This window comes from Nicotiana tomentosiformis, chromosome 3 (genome assembly GCF_000390325.3).
Source record: "Nicotiana tomentosiformis chromosome 3, ASM39032v3, whole genome shotgun sequence".
Taxonomy (NCBI): Eukaryota; Viridiplantae; Streptophyta; class Magnoliopsida; order Solanales; family Solanaceae; genus Nicotiana; species Nicotiana tomentosiformis.
In genome coordinates, this window is record NC_090814.1 from 25834605 (window position 1) to 25858764 (window position 24160).

Below are 24160 nucleotides of genomic sequence, written 5' to 3' on the forward strand. Positions count from 1 at the left end.
GTGTGCTATCATAGCTCAAATCGGCAATTTCATCACAGAAATAGCAGTTATCAAGTTCATTCAGGGAATTAACCTCTATGAAACCTCAAACATGGCTCAGATAGTTCACAATAAGGTTGCAATATGAGAAACATTATAGCTTAAAGCTTAACAGTCAATTCTAGGCATATCATAGCCTAAGCACTACCCTAAGCATGAATAAATATCCCGGTGCTCGCACATGGACTCAAACCCCACACATATGCGCACCCATAGCACGTAGCTATCACAAATAATTCAGGCAACAAGTGCCTCAACCAAGTTTAGGTAAGATACTTACCTCAAGCAAGTCAAATCACTTCTCTAACAAGCCCAACCTGCATGTATCAATCTCCGAACGGCTTGAATCTAGTCAAAATAACTTAATACCATCAATAATAGCCATAGGAAACAAGTCCAAATGATAAAGCTAAAGTCTTGAATCAAATATGCAAAGCCAACCCAAAATGTCAACAATGAGCCTGCACCTCGTAACCCGACAAAATTCATAAATTCTGAATACCCATTCAATTACGAGTCCAACCATACTAATTTCATCCAATTTCATCCATAAATCGACCCTCAAATCACTAAATCTCACTCTCCAGTACCATGGTCAAGAATTTCCAAATTTCACTTCAAATTCACATAAACAAGGTGTAATAATCAATGGGTAATCAATATTTACCAACAAAAGTGATTAAACTTCACTTACCTCTTCAATTATTGCAAAACACCCCTAAAAAATCTCCCTTATCCGAGTTCCAAATCTCCCATAATGAGAAAACATTCAAACCCTTCGAATATAAGAACATGCCAGTGATCTCGCGCCTGCGCTCCAAATGTCCGCTTCTGCGGGACCACTTCCACGGTAAAAAATGTGCATCTGCGCACTTTACTTAAGTCTGGACCTACAGCTTCTGCGGGTCCGCACCTACGGAAACCTTCCGCATCTACAGTCCTAGCTCTGCTAGCCTTTCTCCACTTCTGCACCCCTTGTCTGCATCTGCGAGCTCAAAGATGCGGTTGATCCTTCGCACCTGTGACCTTCCTCAACCCCACCCAAACCTGCACCTGCTATCACATGGCTGCTTCTGCGACATCGCACCTACAGCAAATCCCTCGTAGGTGGAATTGCACCAGAACTCCCAGGCTTCAGCAATCCTTCAAGGTCCAAAATGATCCGCTAAACACCGGAATCACACCCGAAGCCCCCGGGACCCCATCCAAACGTACCAACAAGTCCTAAAAAATAATACGAACTCGCTCGAAACCTCAAATAACATCAAACAACACCAAAATCATGAATCATGCATCAATTCAACCCTAATTGGTATTTGATTGAACCATTAGATACGTATCGTAATTACGGCATCATAGCAACAAAAATCATCGAATTCTGATGTCGTATGAGAGAATTATGCTCATTTCCGTGTCAGAAAAGATTGATGGCGTTGCTGGTGCTCAGGTATCGCAAATGCAAAGTCTCTAGATTTTTGCCTTGGTTCGCAATTGCGAGAACTTGTTTGCAAATGCAAACCCAGTGTCGCAAATGCGACATCTGCACCTGGTAAAAGGGCTTGGAGACGGTATTTTGGAGATATTCTCTCATTTTTGGAACCCTAGGCTCGGTAGGAGGCGATTTTGAAGAGGGATTTTCATCTACAATATTTGGGTAAGTTATTTCATTCGATTTCCAACTATTTTACATGCATTATATATAGATTTTAACATGGAATTGGTGGAAATTGTGAGATTTTTGAAGAAAAACCTAGAAATCGTATTTATGTATTTTGACCACGAAATTTGACATGGAATTTGGAATAAATTATATTTTTGAGTTTGTGATGTTATGGGTAAAGTTTATCTTCGAAAATTTTTGGAATCCGGGCATGTGGGACCGAGGGTTGACTTTTCGACTAGAGTTAGGAATTGTTATAAATTGATTAATTATAAGCCTTAGAGTATATTTTGATTGATTTGCACATTGTTTGACTAGTTTCAGATCGTTTGGCTTTGAGTCGAGGTGTTAGAGAGGCATTGGGTTATGGAACTTTGGAGCGAGGTAATAAGTCTCTTGTCTAACCCTGTGAGAGAGAATTTACTTCGGAGGTGTTATATTCTTATGTGCTACATGTTGTGGGAGCTACGCACATATGAGGTGACGAGTGTCCCTGCGTATGCTAGGATTCCTGATTTGTCCGGGTAGACTTAGGTTTACGCCATGCTTTAAATTGTACTATTTGAGTTATCCTTGCCTGTTTAATTCCTTTATTTTGTGTTACGACTTGAGACTAGGCTTGCGTACAGTGATAGACTTGCTATTGTAAGAGATTTGACGAGCTACTTGATTAGCCGCAGAATAATTGTGCTTCCCTTACGAATTTCTCTCGCGTTGTGCGTTTTTATGGAAAAGCTTCTTTAAATTTCATAACTCACACATATATTTGTGAGTTGGGTCAAGGACCCGTTAAAGCTTCTTATTCTTATGGGATCGGGTCGTTCGCCTCGGCAGGATTATGTACTACATTCTTATGGGATCGGGTCGTTCGCCCCGGCAGGATTATGTACCACACTCTTATGGGATCGGGTCGTTCGCCTTCAGCAATATTATGTACCAGACTCTTATGGGATCGGGCAGTTTGCCTCGGTAGTATCATATTCTTATGGGATCAGGTCGTTTGCCTCGGCAATATCATATTTTTATGGGATTGGGCCATTCGCCTTGGCAGCATTATATTCTAATGGGATCGGGTTGTTGGCCTCAGCATTTCTATAAATACTCTTATGGGATCAGGCCGTTCGGCTCAGCTTCTTCATGAAATACTCTTATGGGATCGGGTCATTCGCCTCGGCAGCCTCGTGCGTAATATTTGATAAGAAGCCATCGTATCCATGAGTTTTCGTGATTTGAGGTGTGACGACATATATTCGTGAGTTGGGTCAAGGACCCGTTAAAGCTTCTTATTCTTATGGGATCAGGTCGTTCGCCTCGCTAGGATTATGTACCACATTCTTATGGAATCGGGTCGTTCTCCTCGGCAGGATTATGTACCACACTCTTATGGGATCAAGTCGTTCGCCTCAGCAGGATTATATATCACACTCTTATGGGATCGGGTCGTTCGCCTTCAGAAAGATTATGTACCATACTCTTATGAGATCGGGTCGTTCGCCTCAGCAGCATCATATTCTTTTGGGATCAGGCCGTTCACCTCGGCAGTATCATATTTTTATGAGGTTGGGTCGTTTGCCTTGGCAGCATCATATTCTAATGGGATCAGGTTGTTCGCCTTGGCATTTCTATAAATACTCTTATGGGTTCGGGCCGTTCGGCTCAGCATCTTCATGAAACACTCTTATGGGATCGGGTCGTTCGCCTCGGCAGCGTCGTGCGTAATATTTGACAAGAAGCCATCGTATCCATGAGTTTTCGTGATTTGAGTTGTGACGACCTATCTGGTGGGAACCAATTTACATATATACTTCGGTTGAGGAGATGGCCGATAATTGAGAGCTTGTGTTTACTGTTCAGAGGAGGATTGTACCACGTACCTATATTTATTTATACTGTTTATTTACCCTGCCTCGTATTTGTTTACTTCCTACTGTATTTGATTTATTAGACCACTAGTAAATGTCGATGTCGACCCTTCGTCACTACTTCTCCGGAGTTAGGCTAGATACTTACTGGTACGCGTTGATTTATGTACTCATGCTACACTTGTTCCACTTATTGTGCAAGTCTATATATGTCTGGTGGTCTTTGGGGCACAAAGGCGTGGCTATTGCGGGGACTTCACGGTGAGCTGCATTATATGTTACGGCCCGCAGCATACGGAGTCTCCATCTTAATTAGTTACATTATCCTGTCTATTTTGTACTCCAGACATATGTTGTATTGTTATTGTACCTTCTAGTAGATGTTCATGCACTTGTGACATCGGGTTTTGGGGGTTCCTAGTGGATGTTCATTATTGTAGTTCATGTTATTATTATCATTTCACCTTGTAATTTATATTTTATACGGGATTTAGTAAAGAAAATCACAGGTTTCTACGAGTACCAGATTTCACTCTATTTATTTAATGAGATTTATGATATTAAAAATAACGAAATGAGTAATTAAGTTGATAATTCACCGTTGGCTTGTCTGACGGTGACGTTAGACGTCATCATGCGCCTATAGTGGATTTTGGGTCGTGACAGTGTTGAACCATCACAACCTTTAAAGACACATTTTGTTAATTAGTTTTCTGCTTTAAAAATTTTAATCAAAGAGAGAATGAACATAATACTAACCTTCATTGACTCCATGCACCCAAAACATACCGTTTCAAGTAATTTAGGACTTTTTCTCTAGCTTTTCTTTCTTCTTTAACCTCTCCACCCGATCACCTATCTGAATATGCTATTTAACTACAACCACGTGTAGTTATTTCCCCGTTGTTTTCAAAAGTTATTTTTATTGCATAATCTTCCTCATTTCTCTCACTTACGTTACCACAGTTAACTCCTCCTTTCCAACCATAAAGGCTTTTATTCATACCACCGATTCAATGTGCTAATGTTCTACTATTCTATACGGCCAACAATATTCTTTTAAAATTAGTCTGCCTTTTTATACTCATTGATTGAGGATTACAGACTTACAATATTCCATGAATTGAAACATTGCCAAAATGAAATTGTCGAGAAACTATATTCAACGAGGTGCGTGTTTGCAACATTGTAACATGGTTAATGCTGATAAGAATGATGCATGCAGAGGAAAATGTAGATCCATATGGAGGATTGTCTGATAGTGAACAAACTTTATTTTATACAACTAAAGAAAAACTTGAACGTCAACTACAAATATATTTTAAGGAGTAATCTTTTCTCAAAAGTTTCTTCAAATAAAGCAGATATGAATATTACACATTCCAAGCTCTGATGGTGAGTTTCTTTTTCTTAAAAAATAACATTTATGTTGTGTTATTTGTTACAATTAAGATACTTTCTAGATTGAAATTTTTGTTAGAAAACTAATTTTGGAAAGCAAGGAAATGTTGTTTTGGTTATAGTGCTGATAATAGTAACTATTTTTGTATTGTATTAATTATTGAACCTTTATCCAGTGACGAATGTTCATATATCGTTGAGTTTGACTTTTGAGCAAGTACTCCAACTTGAGTCCGTGATTATTATCTATGTGATTTTGGTTCTTTCTCTTCCCTATTTAACGTGCTTTGACAGTAGCTGCTAAAAGTAAATTAAATGAGATAAAGAAAAAAGAGCAATTGTGGGAAGCGAGAGAATGAACAAAAAACGAAATGAATGTTCTAAATGAACGAGTAATAATAGAAAAGAGGAGAAAAAGAAAAAGAAAAAGAAAAAATTTATAACATAAAAGGTAATTCCCGAAAACATCAGTATGCTTGCTATCATAGACTCTCTTCCAAAAGTCCCTCTAATCTCTTTCTTTTTTATTAAGCCATGACCTCCATTAATCTCTTCCAGAACTACTATTTTTCTCTTTTCCTAAAATCTTACGACTTCTTTTGAGTTCCTTTTTCCTATCCTAAATTTGGTGTTGGTCATAATTGCATGCATGGTTGGTAGAAGAAAAAGACAAGAAAGAAAATTATGGTCTCAACCAATTTGGAAACGGGGACGTGAACACTATATGGTATATTTGTTTAGTTATAATGTTTATCATTGTTTAGTGACTAAAATATGAAGTAAAAGTTGTAGAAAGATTCTGAAATGCCGTGAAGTTACTATTTTTTTTATTTTTGAAATGTTGTGAAATTACTATGTTTTATTTTAGAAGTGTATCTTTTAATCAATTTAATAAATCTGCTGCTTAATAGTTGTTGCACTTGGCAATTGGCATTCGATTTCTAAATGATAAAAAAAACAAATACGAACAAGATTTTGTAAAATTCATTTAGAAACCTTTAGCTTCCCTTAATTTTTTTCGTCTCTTAAACTAATCACAGAAACACAATATATAACTGAAAAAATGACCAAAGCAACAAGTACGTGCCTCTTCATTTTGCAGGAGAGTTTGAATGCAGTCGATTTAATATCCTATTCCACTTTCTAATAAAATTTATAACTAGAACTTTTATGAATCATATAATTGATTCTGCTCTTTGATAAATTTTCCCTATAAATTGAGTATTTAACTTCACATCTCAAATTGAGAGAACTGCTTTTTGAGAACTCTGTAATTATGAAACTACAAAAAAAAGTAGTCAATGGTATATTTGCTTTGATTTGCTTTTCTGTCTGGTTTTTTCGTATGTAATTTTCGTTATATATATATATATATATATATATATATATATATATATATATATATATATATATATATACACTTTGTGGTATTATACATTTTTTATTTCCGTTATATCAATTAAATAGCAGAAAAAATTATTTAACCGAGCGAAGCTCGAGTTAATTAACTAGTTTAATTAAAATAAGGAGGTGTGAATGAGAAATGGAGGGAAACAATTTGGAGGAAAACGAAATGTTTGAAGTGTTCCTTTTACTAAGACACTTTGTCCCTCATCGGAAAATGGAAAGAAAATCTTTGTGCTTATACAGAGAAGCACATCTTCTAGCTCTAAAAGAGTTGAGAAGAAGTGGTGTCTCCCGCCGTCGTCCTCACTTGCTTGGCTCGGATTTGGATTCGGATTCGGTCAATTGATATGATTGATTGATAATATTTTGGACCAAACTTATTTTCCGTTTTCCGTTATTTATTTTCTTTTTTACCGATATTTTCCTGCGCAGATTTTATTTCGCGATTAATTTCCTAACGGTCGTTTTCGAATTTATAATTCGCGACCAAACAAAAATATTTTCTGCCAAAATGGTACCTCATGTGAACAGGTACCTTCACACCTATTCAACCCAGACTGTTTGGCTATAAATTCAGAGGCTTGGCCACACTTTTCCACCACCGAAAATATGCATACTTTCCCCTCTCTCTTCTGCATTTATGCATTGTTTTCAAAAGTAAAACGTAAGCATTAGTGTGGTTTATTGTCGTTTGTTGAGTTCAACAAAATTCTGTAATTTTCATTGCCGGTATTACAGAATACTTGTTCTGTTCTATCTTGGGAGTAATTAATCCAACAACCTTGGGCAACAGTGAGGGGGTTAAATTCCTTAAGGAAACACAGTTTTCTGTTGGGCTCGGAACTTTTATTCTTCTGATTTTATTTCTGTTTTATTTCTGCTTTCGTATTTATTTTGCAGAAATTAATTTTCAAATACACATTGATAACAAGCTTAAGGAATTTATTTTATATTTTGTGTTCATCTTACTTTCGGCTTTGGGAGACTAAAATCCTAGCATTTTTGTACTCCCGTTTTGGAGATTAAACTCTTTGGATTTTTTACTCCACTTTGAGATTAAAGTCCTTGTGACTTTCTACTCAATCCGAGATTAAAATTCTTGTAATTTTCTACTCGGTTATTTGTATCCGGTTTGAAGAAATAAAAACTTCACTGACTTACTAATTCTGGTTGTGTCAATTTCTTTTACGAAAAAAATGACAACAATTACGGAACAACAGAATGGTACTGTTGGGACTACTACTGCTGCAATGGCTACTACGTCTTCAAGTCGCACAACGTCTGCACCGGCGATGGCACCGGCAGAAAAGCCTGGAAAGATTTCTGGCGTGGACTTCAACCGCTGGCAGTAGAAAATATTCTTCTACTTGACTACACACAGTTTGCAGCACTTTATCAGCGAGGACGTTCCAGTCTTGGGAGAAGAAACTCCCGAAAATGAGCGATTTGTGGTCACGAAGGCATGAAAGCATTCTGACTTCTTATGCAAAAACTATATTTTAAGTTGTTTGAAAGAAGGCTTGTACAATGGTTATAGAGTCATGAAAACATCAAGAGAGTTGTGGAAGGCTCTTGAAAAGAAGTGCAAGACTGAAGATGGTGGACTTAAGAAGTTTGTGGCAGCCAAATTTCTGGATTTCAAAATGATTGATTACAAATCTGTCATAACGTAAGTCCAAGAATTGCAAGTTATTGTACATGACCTCTATAACGACCTGACCGGTCGTTTTGCTTTCTAGAACCATGTTCCTCTAAATAAGACTCTTCGTATGTGCTTTTACTATTTTATAACTTGCGGGGATAGGTAGTTCGGGATATGGAAGGGTTCGGGTTGAAATCAGAACACTTGGTTCCTTAATGTTGGCCAAAAAGGCTCAGTTTGACTTCGGTCAATATTTTGAGTAAATAACCTCGGAATCGGAATTGAACAGTTCCAATAGGTTTGTATGATGATTTCGGACTTAGGCGTATATTCGGATCAGGTTTTGGATGAACCGGGGGCATTTTAGTTTTGAAGATTTTAAAGTTCTTTAAATTTGGGTTGGAGTAGGTTTTGGTATTATCGAGGTCAAATTAGGATTTTGAGACTGGGAATAGTTCCGTATGGTGATTTAAGACTTGATCGCAAAATTTGGTGTCATTCCGAGTAGTCTATGTATGATTCGGTGCGGTCAGAGCAATTTGGAAACTTGAAGTTCATAACTTGATTCGATTTGATTTTGGGGTGTGATTCTTGATTGTTTTGTTGTTTTACGCATTTCGAGAGTTCAAGTAGGTCTGTATCACTTTTATGGACTTGTTGGTATGTTTGGACGGAGCCTCGGAGGCCCCGGACGCCATTCGGACGATGCACGGATTGAGTTAATACTCAATAAGGGATGTTGGTGCATCAGTTCTGGTGTGCCCACACGTGTGAGCTCTTGGATGCAGATGCGTCCTCTTGGCCATAGAAGAGGCTTTGGAGCCTTGGCCAGTGGTCTGCAGAAGCGAAGGGTTGAGCGTAGAAGCAACCTCGCTTCTGCGATGAGGAGCCGCAGAAGCGAGACTGCAAAAGCGGAAACTCGTCTGCAGATGCGGCCTACGCTAGGCCTGTGGAGTTCTGCAGAAGTGGGCCTTGTGCCGAAAAAGCGATACCGCAAATGCGGCCCAGTGACCATAGATGCGGAAGTTCAGTTGGGCAGAATCCTCATTTAATGTCGGGATGCAACCCTTTTGGGTTCATTTATTTCATTCTTTGGGCGATTTTTGGAGCTCTTAGAGAGGGGTTTCCACCTATCACTTTGAGGTAAGTAATTTTATTACAATGTGAGTTAAATACATAGATTATGGGTAGATTTAACATGAAATATTTGTGAAATCATGGGTTTAGATGAAAAACCTTGGTCTTCATAAAAATGAGATTTAACCACGAAAACGGTTATGGAATTTAATGAAAGTCATATACTTGAGTTCATGAGGTTATGGGTACCAACTTTTTTCAAAACTTTCCGGAATCCGGGCACGTGGGCTGGGGGTGAATTTTAGGAATTCTTCAATTAGGGTTGGGAAATCACTTAAATAGTTAGGATACGAACTTTTGAACATGTATTGACTATCTTATATAATATTTGACTAGTTTCGAGTCGTTTGGCGCTGAGTTGAGGGTTTAAAGGACAATTGTGGACTGGAAAATAAGCTTTGAGATGAGGTAAGTCTCTTGCCTAACCTTGTAAGAGGGATCTCTTCCCCTTAGGTGTATTTTTGCTGTGAATTTTATGCGTGGGGAGCTACATACGCACTAGGTGACGAGAGTCCATGCGTAGCTGTATTATATGTGATGTCCGGGTAGACTTAGGCTTACACCATCCCTTGTTTGCACTGTTATGTTGGTTATGCATATTAACTGCTTTGAAATGAGCTGAGATTAAGGAATTAGATATTTAAAGTCTCTAGTTTATATTTCTTGTGTTTGGAAAGAATTTAAGGATTTTTTGAGAACTCTGACAATTTTATGTTCACTCGCGTCGCAAGTATTTTCGCGAGCAAGGTAAACTTTCCTCTACTCTCATGGGAGTGGGTCGTTTGCCTCGGCAGGTTAATAGATGCATCTATTGTTCGTGTCGTTCGACCCTCGGCAGTGCACAATATATTTCTGGATCGGGCCGTACGACCTCGGCATAAATCGTGCGTGATAATACTCGGGGCCTAACTTTTATTTGATATTAATTTATGACTTGAGCAGTCACTATTATTTAAAGGACATGAATTAATTTGAAGTTATTGTTAGTAAAGGGAATTATTATTCACTGCTTGTTACTGTGTGGTATTAATTGCTTACATAATTCATGCTTATTTATGATTTTCGCATTTTATTTATAGCCCATAGTAAGTGTCGATGTCGACCCCTCGTTACTTCTTCTTCTAGGTTAGACTTGATACTTACTGGGTACATGTTGTTTATGTACTCACACTACACTTCTGTATTGACCGTGCAGGATCTGAGGAAGGTGCATCTGGTGGGCATACCGACGCACACCCCCGTTACCCGGAGGCCTAATGGTGAGCTGCATCCTGAGTCCTCTTGCAGCACCTAGAGCCTTTCTTTTGTACTTATTTTCTATCTATGTTATTTCAGACAGTAGCTAGAGTTTTGTATGTTCTATTAGTGCTCATACAATTATGATATCGGATCTTGGCACACATTCTAGTAGACTTTACAGTTTTGGGGTAGATACATATTTATGCTTGCATTCAGTTATCTTCATTTTTAACCATTTGAATTTCTATCTCTCAAAACTCTAAACAAATGGGATTTAATTACTTGGAAACTAGTTAAAAGAAGAAATTACGTAGTAACTTCCCCGTAGGCTTGCCTAGCAGCGACATTAGGTGCCATCACGACCTATAGGAGAAATTGGGTCGTGAGAACATGGTATCAGAGCACTAGGTTCATGTAGGTCTCACAAGTTATGAGAAGCCCTAATAGAATCTTGCAGATCGGTGCGGAGACGTCTGTACTCATCTTCGAGAGGCTATAGGGTGTTAGGAAACTACTCTTTCTTCATCTCCTATCATGCATTTGATGCAGTGCTAAGTATTCTTTTTCTCTCATTCTCTCACAGATGGTGAGAACGCGCACATCAGATGTACCAGACCATGGAGGAACTGCTCCCCCTATCGCTAGAGGCCGAGGCCAAGGGAGGGCTCCAGTTCGTGGTAAAGGACGAGGGCGTCCTAGAGTTGCTCCAGTTACACCACCAGTGGATCTAGTAGAGGTTCCCATTGTTGAGTAGCAGAGTGAGGTGGCTGCACCAGCACCAGCCTCGGTGGATTTCATGTACGCGCTGGGATTCCACGAGGTCATGGGTCGTATGCTACGGTTCATGGATTCTATGACTCAGGCTGGTTTAATTCGAGAAAACCCTGCAACATCTCAGACGGGAGGGGGAGCACAGACCCCTACCACTCTAGCTCCAGGGCACGCAGTTGCCGTATATCATACCCAGGGCACACTACCCGTGGGCGGAGCTCAGCCAGTTGCAGTAGCCATACCCGAGCCCATACCAGCTGCGGCTGGCGATCTGCATAGGCTATTAGATAGATGGACCCGGCTACAGCCTCCTGTCTTTGGAGGTGAGCGACACGAGGACCCCCAGGACTTTATTGACCGGTGCAGGGACTGGCTGCACAACATGAGGATATTAGAGTTTCATGGGGTGGATTTTACTATTTTCTAGCTGGAGGGTGGGGCCCGTAGATGGTGGCAGTCTTATCTTCTTGGCAGACCAGTAGGTTCTCCTCCCATGACTTGGGGCCAGTTCACATGCCAATTCTTGGACAGATATATTCCGCCCTCTCATAGGGAAGAGTTGCGACTTCAGTTTGAGTAGCTCCAGCAGGGCCATATGTCAGTGACCGACTATGAGGTGAGATTCTCTGAGTTGTCTCGTTATGCACTTATGATACTTCCGACTGATGCTGAGAGAGTGCAGAGGTTTGTTACGGGATTTCACTCTACCAGTCAGGCCACTACGCCCAAGAGGTTGAGATGGGGACTTCTTACGAGCTAGTTGTAGAGATAACTTGGAGGATCGAGGGTGCACGTCAGCGTGCTCGGGAGCAGGCTACGAGGGATAAGCGGTTCCGGTATTCTGGAGAGTTTAGTGGAGCCCCGGCTGGGGGCAGGGGTTAGTTCGTGAGGGGTCAGTCTAGCAGGACTACATATCCAGCACTGTCGCCTTCTCGGGGTGCTCTAGTGCGACCTTATTTAAGTGCCATGCCAGAGAGTTCTTACCATCTGCCAGCTATTCAGGGATCCTCTAGTCGGTATTTAGGTCATCACGGTCAGGCTTCCGGTCAGCAGTCCGCCGTTCTAAGAGGTTGTTATGAATGTGGGGATCCTGGCCACATGAAGAGGTTTTGTCCTAGACTTCGGGGCAAGGCAGTGTAGCATAGACACCAGTCTATGATTATAGCACCAGCCGCCCCACTAGCCGTCCGGCCGCCCAGAGGCGGAGGGCGGGTGGGTAGGGGTTTTCCTAGAGGTGGAGATCAGACAGAAGGAGGCCAGTCAGGTGGCGCTCCAGCTAGATTCTATGCTTTTCTGGCCAGACCAGATGTAGTGGCCTCAGATGCCGTGATCACATGTATTATTTATGTCTGCGGTAGGGATGCTTCGGTACTATTTGATCCAGGGTCTACCTATTTGTATGTTTCACCTTTGTTTGCTCATTTCCTGGGTGTTTCTCGGGAGTCCTTGGGTACTCATGTTTATGTGTCCACTCCAGTGGGCGATTTTGTTGTTGTGGATCGGATCTACCGGTCCCACATTATTATTTTCTATGGTTATGAGACCCGAGTGGATCTTCTGTTACTTGATATGACCGACTTTGAGGTCATCCTAACATGGATTGGTTATCTCAATATCACGCCATCCTTTATTGCCATGCCAAGACCGTTACCTTGGCGATGCCAGAGTTGCGTAGATTAGAGTGGAAGAGTTCGTCTATCAGTACACTTAGTCGGGTTATCTCATTTCTAAAGGCTCGACACATGGTCGAGAAGGGGTGCTTGGCTTATCTAGCCTATGTTCGAGATACTACCACAGAGACTCCGGCGATTGATTCAGTGCCCGTGGTCCGGGAGTTCTTCGATGTGTTTCCTTCTGATCTTCCAGGCATGCCACCAGATAGTGAAATCGATTTCTGTATTGATTTGGCTCTAGGTACCCAGCTCATATCTATTCCACCATACCGCATGGCTCTGAGAGAGCTGAAGGAGCAATTTGAGGAGTTGCTAGCAAAAGGGTTCGTCAGGCCGAGTGTATCACCTTGGGGTGCACCGGTGTTATTTGTGAAGAAGAAAGATGGGACTATGCGGATGTGCATTGATTACTGCCAGTTGGACAAGGTTACCATTAAGAACAAGTACCGTTATCGCATATTGTTGACTTGTTTGACCAGTTGCAGGGTGCTAGGGTGTTCTCTAACATCGACTTGAGATTGGGGTACCATCAGCTGAAGATTCGGGATTCCAATCTCCCAAAGACGGCTTTCCGGACTAGATATAGCCATTATGAGTTTTTAGTGATGTCCTTTGTCTTGACTAATGCCCCGGCAGCGTTTATGGATTTGATGAATAGGGTGTTCAGGCCGTATATTGATTTGTTTGTCATTGTCTTCTTTGATGACAATTTGATGTACTCGCGGAGCATGGAGGAGCACGAGCAGCATCTGAGAGTGGTACTCAGACCTTGCGAAAACAGAAGTTATATGCTAAGTTATCCAAGTGTGAGTTCTGTCTAGATTCTGTGGCATTCTTGGGACATGTTGCATCGGGAGAGGGTATTAAGGTTGATTCCAAGAAGATCGAGACAGTTCAGAGTTGGCCTCGTCCTACTACAGCTACTGAGATCAGGAGCTTCCTGGGGTTAGCAGGTTATTATCGTCGGTTTGTGGAGGGATTTTCATTTATTGCAGCACCTTTGACGAGATTGACCCCGAAGGGTGCTCTGTTCCGATAGTACGACGATTATGAGGCAAGCTTTCAGAAGCTCAAGACTGCCTTGACCTCAGCACTGGTGTTAGTGTTTCCTTCCTGTTCAGGGATGCATACTATGTATTGTGATGCTTCATGCGTTAGCTTGGGTTGTGTATTGATACAGGAGGGGCGAGTTATTTTATATGCTTCACGTCAGCTGAAGACCCACAAGAAGAATTACCTTGCACACAATTTGGAGTTGGCCACGATTGTTCATGCTCTTAAGATCTGGAGGCATTATCCTTATGGGGTGTCCTGTGAGGTTTACACCGATCATCGCAGCCTGTAGCATTTGTTCAAGCAGAGGGATCTCAATTTGAGGCAGTTGAGGTGGCTTGAGTTACTGAAGGATTATGATATCACCATCATTTATCACCCGGGCAAGGTGAATATAGTTGTAGATGCCTTGAGAAGAAAGGCGGAGAGTATGGGTAGTTTGGCATTCATTTCAGCGGAGGAGAGGCCACTAGCTTTGGGCATTCAGTCCTTGGATAACAAACTTGTGAGGTTGGATATTTCATAGCACAGCCGAGTCCTTGCATGTGTCATCGCCCAGTCTTCACTATTCGAGCAGATCAAGGCTCTCCTGTTTGATGATCCGCACTTGTTGGTTCTCAGTGAGACGATATTATAGGGTGGTGCCAGGGAGGTTACTATCCGTGAGGACGGTGTTTTGCGACTTCAGGGTCACCTATGTGTTCCTAATGTTGATGGTTTGAGGGAGAAGATCCTAGAGGGAGCACACAGTTCTCGGTATTCTATTCATCCAGGTGCAACAAAGATGTATCGCGACCTGAGGTAGCATTATTGGTGGCATCAAATGAAGAAGTACATAGTTGAGTATGTTACGAGGTGTCTAAATTGCCAGCAGGTCAAGTATGAGTGTCAGAGGCCAGGTGGCCTACTTCGGCGGATGACTATACCTGAGTGGAAATGGGAGCGCATTACTATGGACTTCGTAGTTGGGTTGCCGCGGACCTTGCAGAAGTTTGATGCAGTTTGGATCATTGTCGACTGGTTGACCAAGTCGGCACACTTCATTCCGGTTGTGACCACGTATACTTTAGAGAGGTTGGCCCAGATTTATATTCAGGAGATAGTTCGGTTGCATGATGTACCTGTTTCCATCATATCAGATAGAGGCCCTCAGATTACTTCACATTTCTGGAGAGCAGTACGGAGTGAGTTGGGGACCCGAGTAGAGCTCATGACAGTTTTTCATCCGCAGACCGACGGGCAGTCGGAGCGAACAATTTAGATCTTGGAGGATATTCTCAGATCATGTGTGATTGACTTTGGAGGGAAGTGGGATCGGTTCTTGCCTTTGGCCGAGTTTTCTTACAACAACAGTTATTAGTCCAGCATCGAGATGGCTCCATTTGAGGCATTATATGGTCGGCGACGTCGTTCACCCATCGGATGGTTTGAACCCGGTGAGGCTAAGTTATATGGTACTGATTTGGTGAAGGATGCCTTGTAAAAGGTAAAGTTGATTTAAGAGCGACTTCGTACAGCACAGTCCAGACATAAGAGTTACGCGGATCAGAAGGCACATGATTTATCATTTATGGTGGGCGAGAAAGTTCTCTTGAAGGTCTCACCAATGAAGGGATCATGAGGTTCGGGAAGAAAGGCAAGTTGATCCCAAGGTTTATAGGCACCTTTGAGGTGTTGAGGCGAGTTGGGGAGGTTGCTTATGAGCTTGCCTTGCCCCCAGTCTATCGGGAGTTCATCCGATTTTCCACTTGTCTATGCTTCGGAGGTATCATGCCGGCAGGTCGCATGTGTTAGACTTCAACACGGTTCAATTAGATAAGAGCCTGGGTTATGACGAGGAGCTAGTTGCCATTGTTGACAGGCAGGTTCGCCAGTTGAGGTCCAAAATGATTTCTGCGGTAAAAGTTTAGTGGAGAGGACAACCAGTCAAGGAGGCGACTTGGGAGGCCGAGGAGGACGTGCGGAGCAGATATCCACACTTATTCAGCACTCCAAGTATGATTCAAGACCCGTTTGCGGATGAATGTTTGTTTAAGAAGTAGAAAATGTAACGACCCGACCGGTCATTTTGCTTTCTAGAACCTTGTTCCCCTAAATAAGACTCCTTGTATGTGCTTTTACTGTTTTGAAATCGGAACACTTGGTTCCTTAAGGTTGGCCAAAAGGCTAAGTTTGACTTCGGTCAACGTTTTGAGTAAACGACCTCGGAATCAGGATTTGACGGTTCCAATAGGTTTGTATGATTATTTCAGACTTAGGCGTATGTTCGTATCGGGTTTAGGATGACCCGGGAGCGTTTCGGCGCCTAATAGTGAAAGATGGCTCCTTTAAGGTTTTAAAGTTCTTTAAATTTGGTTTGGAATAGGTTTTGGTGTTATCTGGGTCAAATTGGGATTTCGAGATAGGTAATAGTTCCGTATGGTGATTTAAGACTTTCCCGCAAAATTTGGTGTCATTCCGAGTAGTCTAAGTATGTTTCGGCGCGTTCGGGGCGATTTGGAAACTTGAAGTTCATAACTTGATTCGATTTGGTTTTGGGTTGTGATTCTTGGTTTTGTTGTTGTTTTATGCATTTCGAGAGTTTGAGCAGGTCCGTATCATATTTATGGACTTGTTGGTATATTTGGACGGGGCCTCAGGGGCCCCGGACGCCATTCGGACGATGCGCGGATTGAGTTAAGACTCAATAAGGGCAGCTGGTGCACCAGTTCTGGTGTGCCCACACCTCCGAGCTCTTGGCCGCAGGTGCGAGCCCGCAGATGCGTCCTCTTGTCCGCAGAAGCGGCTTTGGAGCCTTGTCCATTGGTCCGCAGAAGCGAAAGGTTGAGCGCAGAAGCGACCCCGCTTCTGCGATGAGGAGTCGCAGAAGCGAGACCACAAAAGCTGAAACACGTCCGCATATGCGGCCTACGCTGGGGCTGTGGAGTTCCGTAGAAGCGGGTCTTGTGCCAAAAAAGCGGTACTGTAAATGCGGCCTAGTGACCGCAGATGCGGAAGTTCTGCTGGGCAGAACCCTCATTTAATGTCGGGACTCAACCCTTTTGGGTTCATTTATTTCATTCTTTGGGCGATTTTTGGAGTTCTTAGAGAGGGGTTTCCACCTATCACTTTGAGGTAACTAATTTCCTTACAATGTGAGTTAAATACATAGATTATGGGTAGATTTAACATGAAAAATTTGTGAAATCATGGGTTTAGATGAAAAACCTAGGTCTTGATAAAAATGGGATTTAACCACGAAAACAATTATGGAATTTAATGAAAATCATATACTTGAGTTCATGAGGTTTTGGGTAACAGCTTTCTTTAAAAATTTTCGGAATCCGGGCACTTGGGCCCGGGGGTGAATTTTAGGAATTCTTCAATTAGGGTTGGGAAATTACTTTAATAGTTAGGATATAAACTTTTGAACATGTATTGACTATCTAATATAATATTTAACTAGTTTCGAGTTGTTTGGCGCTGAGTTAAGGGTTTAAAGCACAATTGTGGAACGTAAAATAAGCTTTGAGATGAGGTAAGTCTCTTGCCTAACCTTGTAAGAGGGATCTCTTCCCCTTAGGTGTATTTTTGCTATGAATTTTATGCGTGGGGAGCTACATACGCACTAGGTGATGAGAGTCCGTGCGTAGCTGTATTATATGTGATGTCCGGGTAGACTTAGGCTTACACCATACCTTGTTTGCACTGTTATGTTGGTTATGCACATTAACTGCTTTGAAATGAGCTGAGATTAAGGAATTAAATATTTAAAGTCTCTAGTTTAGATTTCTTGTGTTTGGAAAGAATTTAAGGATTTTATGAGAACTCTGACAATTTTATGTTCACTCGCGTCGCAAGTATTTCCGCGAGCGAGGTAAACTTTCCTCTACTCTCATGGGAGAGGGTCGTTCGCCTCGGCAGGTTAATAGATGCATCTATTGTTCATGTCGTTCGACCCTCGGCAGTGCACAATATATTTCTAGATCGGGCCGTACGACCTCGGTATAAATCGTGCGTGATAATACTCGGGGCCTAACTTTTATTTGATATTAATTTATGGCTTGAGCGGTCACTATTATTTAAGGGACAGGAATTAATTTGAAGTTATTGTTAGTAAAGAGAATTATTATTCACTGCTTGTTACTGTGTGGTATTAATTGCTTACATAATCCATGCTTATTTATGATTTTTGCACTTTATTTATAGCCCATAGTAAATGTCGATGTCGACCCCTCGTCACTACTTTTTCGAGGTTAGACTTGATACTTACTGGGTACATGTTGTTTATGTACTCACGCTATATTTCTGCACTAACCGTGCAGGATTTGAGGCAGGTGCATCTGGTGGGAATACCGGCGCACACCCCCGTTACCTGGAGGCCTAGTGGTGAGCTGCATCCTGAGTCCTCCGGCAGCACCTAGAGCCTTTCTTTTGTACTTATTTTCTGTCTATGTTATTTCAGATAGTAGTTAGAGTTTTGTATATTCTATTAGTGCTCATACACTTGTGACACCGAATCTTGGCACACACTCTAGTAGACTTTACTGTTTTGAGGTAGTTACATATTTATGCTTGCATTCAGTTGTCTTCATTTTTAGCCATTTGAATCTCTATCTCTCAAAACTCTAAACAAATGGGATTTAATAACTTGGAAATTGGTTAAAATAAGAAATCATGTAGTAACTTCCCCGTAGGCTTTCCAAGCGGCGACCTTAGGCGCCATCACTGCCTATAGGAGAAATTGGGTCATGACAACCTCCTTGTTGAATGTATAAATCGAGTCAATATTTTTATTCAAGATATTGATTATTTTACAAATTATAAATTTATGATTGAAGGTATGTTCATAAATGAAGCATTTCAAGTTGCGGCATTTATTGAAAAGTTGTCTCTACTGTGTAAGGACTTTAAGAATTACTTGAAACATAAGCGCAAGGAGATGATGCTTGAAGACCTTATTGTTCGTCCACGGATTGAAGAGGACAATAAGGCTGCTGAGAAGAAGTCCGGTTGAAATTCAACAATAATGGAAGTAAATATTGTTGAGGAAGCGTCTACAAGCAACAAAAAGAGAAAGAAGCCGTCTGGACCAAAGAATTACCCGAGCAAGAAGATGTTCAAAGGTAATTGGCACAACTGTGGAAAGGTTGGACATAAGGTTGTGGACTGCCGTGCACCGAAGAAGGACAAGAAGAAGAGTCAAGCAAACATGGTTCAAAAGAATGATGAAATAGAGGATATATATGCCATGCTATCTGAATGTAGTTTGGTAGGAAATCCTAAGGAGTGGTGGATTGATTCTAGAGCCACTCACCATGTTTGTGCTAACAAAGAGTTATTTACCTCTTATGTTCCCGTAGGGCCCGACGAGACTATCTTTATGGGAAACTCCGCAACAGAAAAAATTGAAGCATTTGGAAAGATATCTTTGAAGATGACTTCGTGCAAAGTTGTGACTCTAAACAATGTTTTTCATGTTCCTGAAATTTGAAAGAATTTGGTCTCTGCTGGATTTCTTATCAAGAATGGATTTAAGTGTGTGTTTGTTTCTGAAAAATTGTGATAAGTAAGAATGATGTGTATGTAGGAAAAGATTACCTAACTGGGGGCCTTTTCAAGTTGAATGTAATAACTATTGATATCAATAAAGTTCAAGTTTCTTATTATTTACTTGAGTCAAATAATTTATGGTATGCATGTTTAGGTCACATCAACTTCAAAACTATACGAAAAATGATTAACTTGGAAGTATTGCCTAAATTTGAATGCTATAATTTGAAATGTCAAATATGTATGGAATCTAAGTATGTTAAACATCCTTATAAGTCAGTTGAAAAGAATTCAAATCCTTTAAACTTAATTCACACAAATATTTGCGACATGAAGTCAATACCATCTCGCGGTGCAAAAAAGTATTTTAACTTTTATTGATGACAGTACTAGATATTGCTATATATACTTACTTAATAATAAAGATGATGCAATTAAGGCATTCAAGCAATGCAAAAATAAAGTTGAAATGCAACTAAACAAAAAGATCAAAATGATAAGAAGTGATAAGGGTGGCGAATATGAATCTCCTTTTTAAGAAATATGTTTGGAATATAGAATTATTCACTAAATAATTGCCCCTTACTCACTGCAATCTAATGAAATTGCGAAAATAAATAATAGAACGTTAAATGAGATGATGAATGTCGCGTTGATAACTTCGGGTTTACCCAGAACTTGTGGGGGGAAGCTATTCTTACAGTTAACCAAATACTCAATTGAGTTCTCCCACAGCAAACCGCAATCCATTCCATATGAAAAATAGAAAGGTAGGAAATCCCAATTAAAAATATTTTATAGTGTGGGGGTGTTTGGCTAAAGTGCAAGTTCCCAACCCCAAAAAGGGTGAAGACTGGACTAAAAACAGTTGATTGTGTTTTCATAGGATATGCACGAAATAGTAAGGCATATCATTTTCTGGTTCATAAATCAAAAAATCCCGATATTCATATTAATACGGTAATCGAATTCGTAATGTTGAATTCTTTGAGAATATTTATCCGCATAAAAATGAATGTGAGTCATCTAGTAAAAAATCTAAGTGACCTCAAGAAGAAGCAAAAGAAAGTACGTTTAATGAGGAAAATCTAAGACGTAGTAAACGTCAAAGAACAACTACTTCCTTTGGACCATGCTTTCTAGCATTTTTGTTGGAAAATGAGCCTCAAACGTTTAAAGAAGCAATGTCTTACTCGGAAGCACAATATTGGAACAAGGCAGTCAATAGTGAGATAGAATCCATATTAAGTAATTATACTTAGAAATTAGTTGACCTTCCTCCAGGAAATAACCTTTTGGGTTCTAAGTTAATTTTCAAAAGAAAAATGAAAACCCGGGGAAAATCCCCAACATCCACTTAAATTTACCTCTAGCACCCCATTTCTCTCCCACCCGACAAAATAAATTTCAAAACTGTCGCGTCGGAAATGGCCACATTTCAGTCGTTCGGTGGTGGAAAGCCACTGGACCAGTCTCAAAACATGTGTTTCATAAATTCACACACACCACTTTTGGCCTCTTCCCAAAATTCATTCCCATCCGTTGCAGATCTCAAAAAAGGCGTTGGAGCTACTATAGCAAAAAATCGCCTGGGTTCCAAAAAAATTTCCTCGACGAATTCTGGGTCAAATCGAGTGGTTCCAGTTGGAAAATCATCTTCTCCAGGTCAAATACCATCTACAAGAAAAAATTTGGATCATTCCACTGTGGAAATTGAGAGCTTCGATCAATTGCAGACCTCCGACGAGCTACAGTTGGTCTGACATGGAGTTCCAGCGGTCCAAATAATGCATAACTCAATGCCAATCTCTTTATCTTGATGCGAAGAACACAACCACCACCTCAATTGAGCATGGGAACAAATCAAATGTTTTAATTTTACAATCAAAGGCCACAATTGAGTTTAGCACTCCAATTGTTCGATGAAATGACACTAACAGTTCTAGGCCAATTCAACCTGTCACAAGTATTGGAGATGTCTCTAGGAATCATGATGAACGTATGGGCAAAGTTTCAGACCAAATCATCGAGGAAATTGACTCCACTGAATTTTCCAAAAATCCTGTGGCACACCAGATGGTCGAGCTTGGTGATCCATAGTTTGAAATGATCCCCAGCCAATTGCAAAATCTTCCTACTATCATGGAGATGGATCAGGAAAATTCCAACCATATTGAGCTTCAACAACTTCATATGGCCCTTGATGCCACTCACTCGGGTACTTCAGTTGTCGTAGTTGTCCCTGCTGATACACAACAACCTGAACCTACAACTTTAAGCCAAGATAAGCAGACCAACCACAATAACCATGAAAGTTCTCTTGTAGGTCCACAATAGTTGAAATACAAAGGCTCTCAGTCTATCCCCACGGCCCAGGCACATCCCAATAATCAAACAGTTATCAATAAAAATATCTTACCTAAATGTGTCATCCAACTTTGACAAACCTATCCACACAAAGCCTACAAACCAACAGTCTACACCCAAGCAAACATCTAATAATGTCAACACCAGTAACCAACCAAAGGAAACCAACACTAAACCAAAACATCCACTCAACACTCCTGCACCACCTCCACCCACAGTTAAACACTCCTATGTCACCAAATTAAGAGCCAGGTGTGAAGCTGAATTGGAACCTATTAAATTCACACCACCCAAATTCACCACTAAGCAAGGTCAACCTGCAGTCATCTTTGACATACATGATTACATGGTGAATCTAGCATCTAGATGTAGGTTCATAGTTGTTGGGAAATTTTCTAACACAATGCCAAGAATAAAGGTCATTAGAAGAAGCTTTGTGACACAAGCTAAGTTAAAAGGAGGGGTCAAGATAGCACATTTCAATGCTAGAACAATATCCATAGACTTGGACAATGAGTATGATAATGTCACAATATGGACTAGGCAGTTCATGTACATACATGGGCAAATGATGAAACTGGAAGCATGGACACCTACTTTCAATCCCACTGAAGATTCACCAATTGTTCCTTTATGGGTGGTGGTACCAGAATTACCTTGGGATTTATACTACATGGAAATTTTGGCTGTCTTACTATCTCCAGTAGGAAAGGCTTTACATTTGGATCTGGCTTCTTTCCAAAAAACCAGAGGAAGTGTGGCTAAGAATAAGATGCAAATTGACTTGACAAAGCCAAGACCCTACTATGTGTGGTTGGTGTATGATGAAGATTAAAATAGTAATGAAAGGTGGCTTGAAGTACATTATGAAAATATCCTTGAGTATTGCCTCTATTGCAAATACCTGGATCACAACTCATATCATTGCCCAATTAGAATGAAAGATGAGGAGAATAAGAAAAAGAAAGAACAAAATGCAGCTGAAAGCAACCAGGAAAATAACCAAAAGCAACTCACTAGTGGTCAATTATCATCTCATAATCAAGGTAATCAGAAGGAGAATCAGGGCAAGGAAACCAAAGCAAGAGAGCAATAACACCTAATTAGATCACAAAAACATGGAGGTAAAATAACCAGTCAAAATAAGGAAACCAAAACTTATGAGAATTCAAAAGGAAAAGATCACCAACAATCTGACACAGTCAATGAAAAGGAAGGATGGAAAACATAGAGAAAAAGACAATATAAAGGGCAAAACAATAAAAGGCAGCACCAAAATTCCACATCAAAGCAAGATACATGAGCACAAAAGGTTATTGAAACCTCACAAGTTGAAACCCAAGCCTAATCAAGCATAGAGACATAACAGAAAACTAAAGATACAACCACAATGCCAAAGCAGTCCTCGGGTATAATCTCTAATACTCTTAATGTTCCTCCAGCTTCACTGGAGAGGGGTTCTCACCCAGTATCCTCTTCCCACTCCCCCCTAAATTGATTTCTACTAATGAAGTTGAAGGAGGAAAGGTGAACTGCCAGGAGGAACCTAGATCTGTTGGGAATGGGGATCTAAAAGGGGGTGGGATTCCTCATGTTTTGCATGAGTGTGCCCAGGCACATAGGCTTCAACCTAGGATGGACCATATCACTCTTGATACCACTACTTACCCTTCAGAAACTCACACAGTTGATGAGACCAATATTGATATCAGTAGTTTTGAGGAAGATCAGTCAACTATGATTAAACAGTTGGCCAAAGGCAAAGCAAAAGTTGCTTCTGACTTCTCCATTCAGATTCCAAAATCAAAGAATAATCCAAGTCAAAAGAAAAGAAGAGCAATGAGAAGGAAAAATGAAAAACTGGCATCATCTGAGCAAAGTCAATTGTAAGACTCTAGTGTTCCCCGAAAAAGGGATTTCTGGAGATGAGATGTTTAATATTGATTGTGGTACCAGATACCCTGATGATAATGAATACAGACTCATCCAATTTGAAGATGAACATGTGGAATTTTCTAAAGAAGAGAATGATCACAATGATCAACTTTGTGATCTTCTTATTGAAGCTGTAAATGGATCAACTGATCAACAGGAATTCATTATGACACAGAACCTATCACCCAGAATGGGACCCTCACCAAGAGTCACCAGAAGTAAAGCGGTTGTTGCCAGCAATATACCACCAAAATCCACAACCCCATCAAAACCTTAATTATTAGTACACTCATAAGGAATGCAAGAGGTATTTGGACCTCAGGAGTTATTGAAAGACTCAAAATCCTAAAGCAACTTCACCAACTATCTTTTATTACTATCCTTGAAGCCTTCCTAGATAACACATACATCAACCAATTCAAACTCTAACTTTCTATGCACC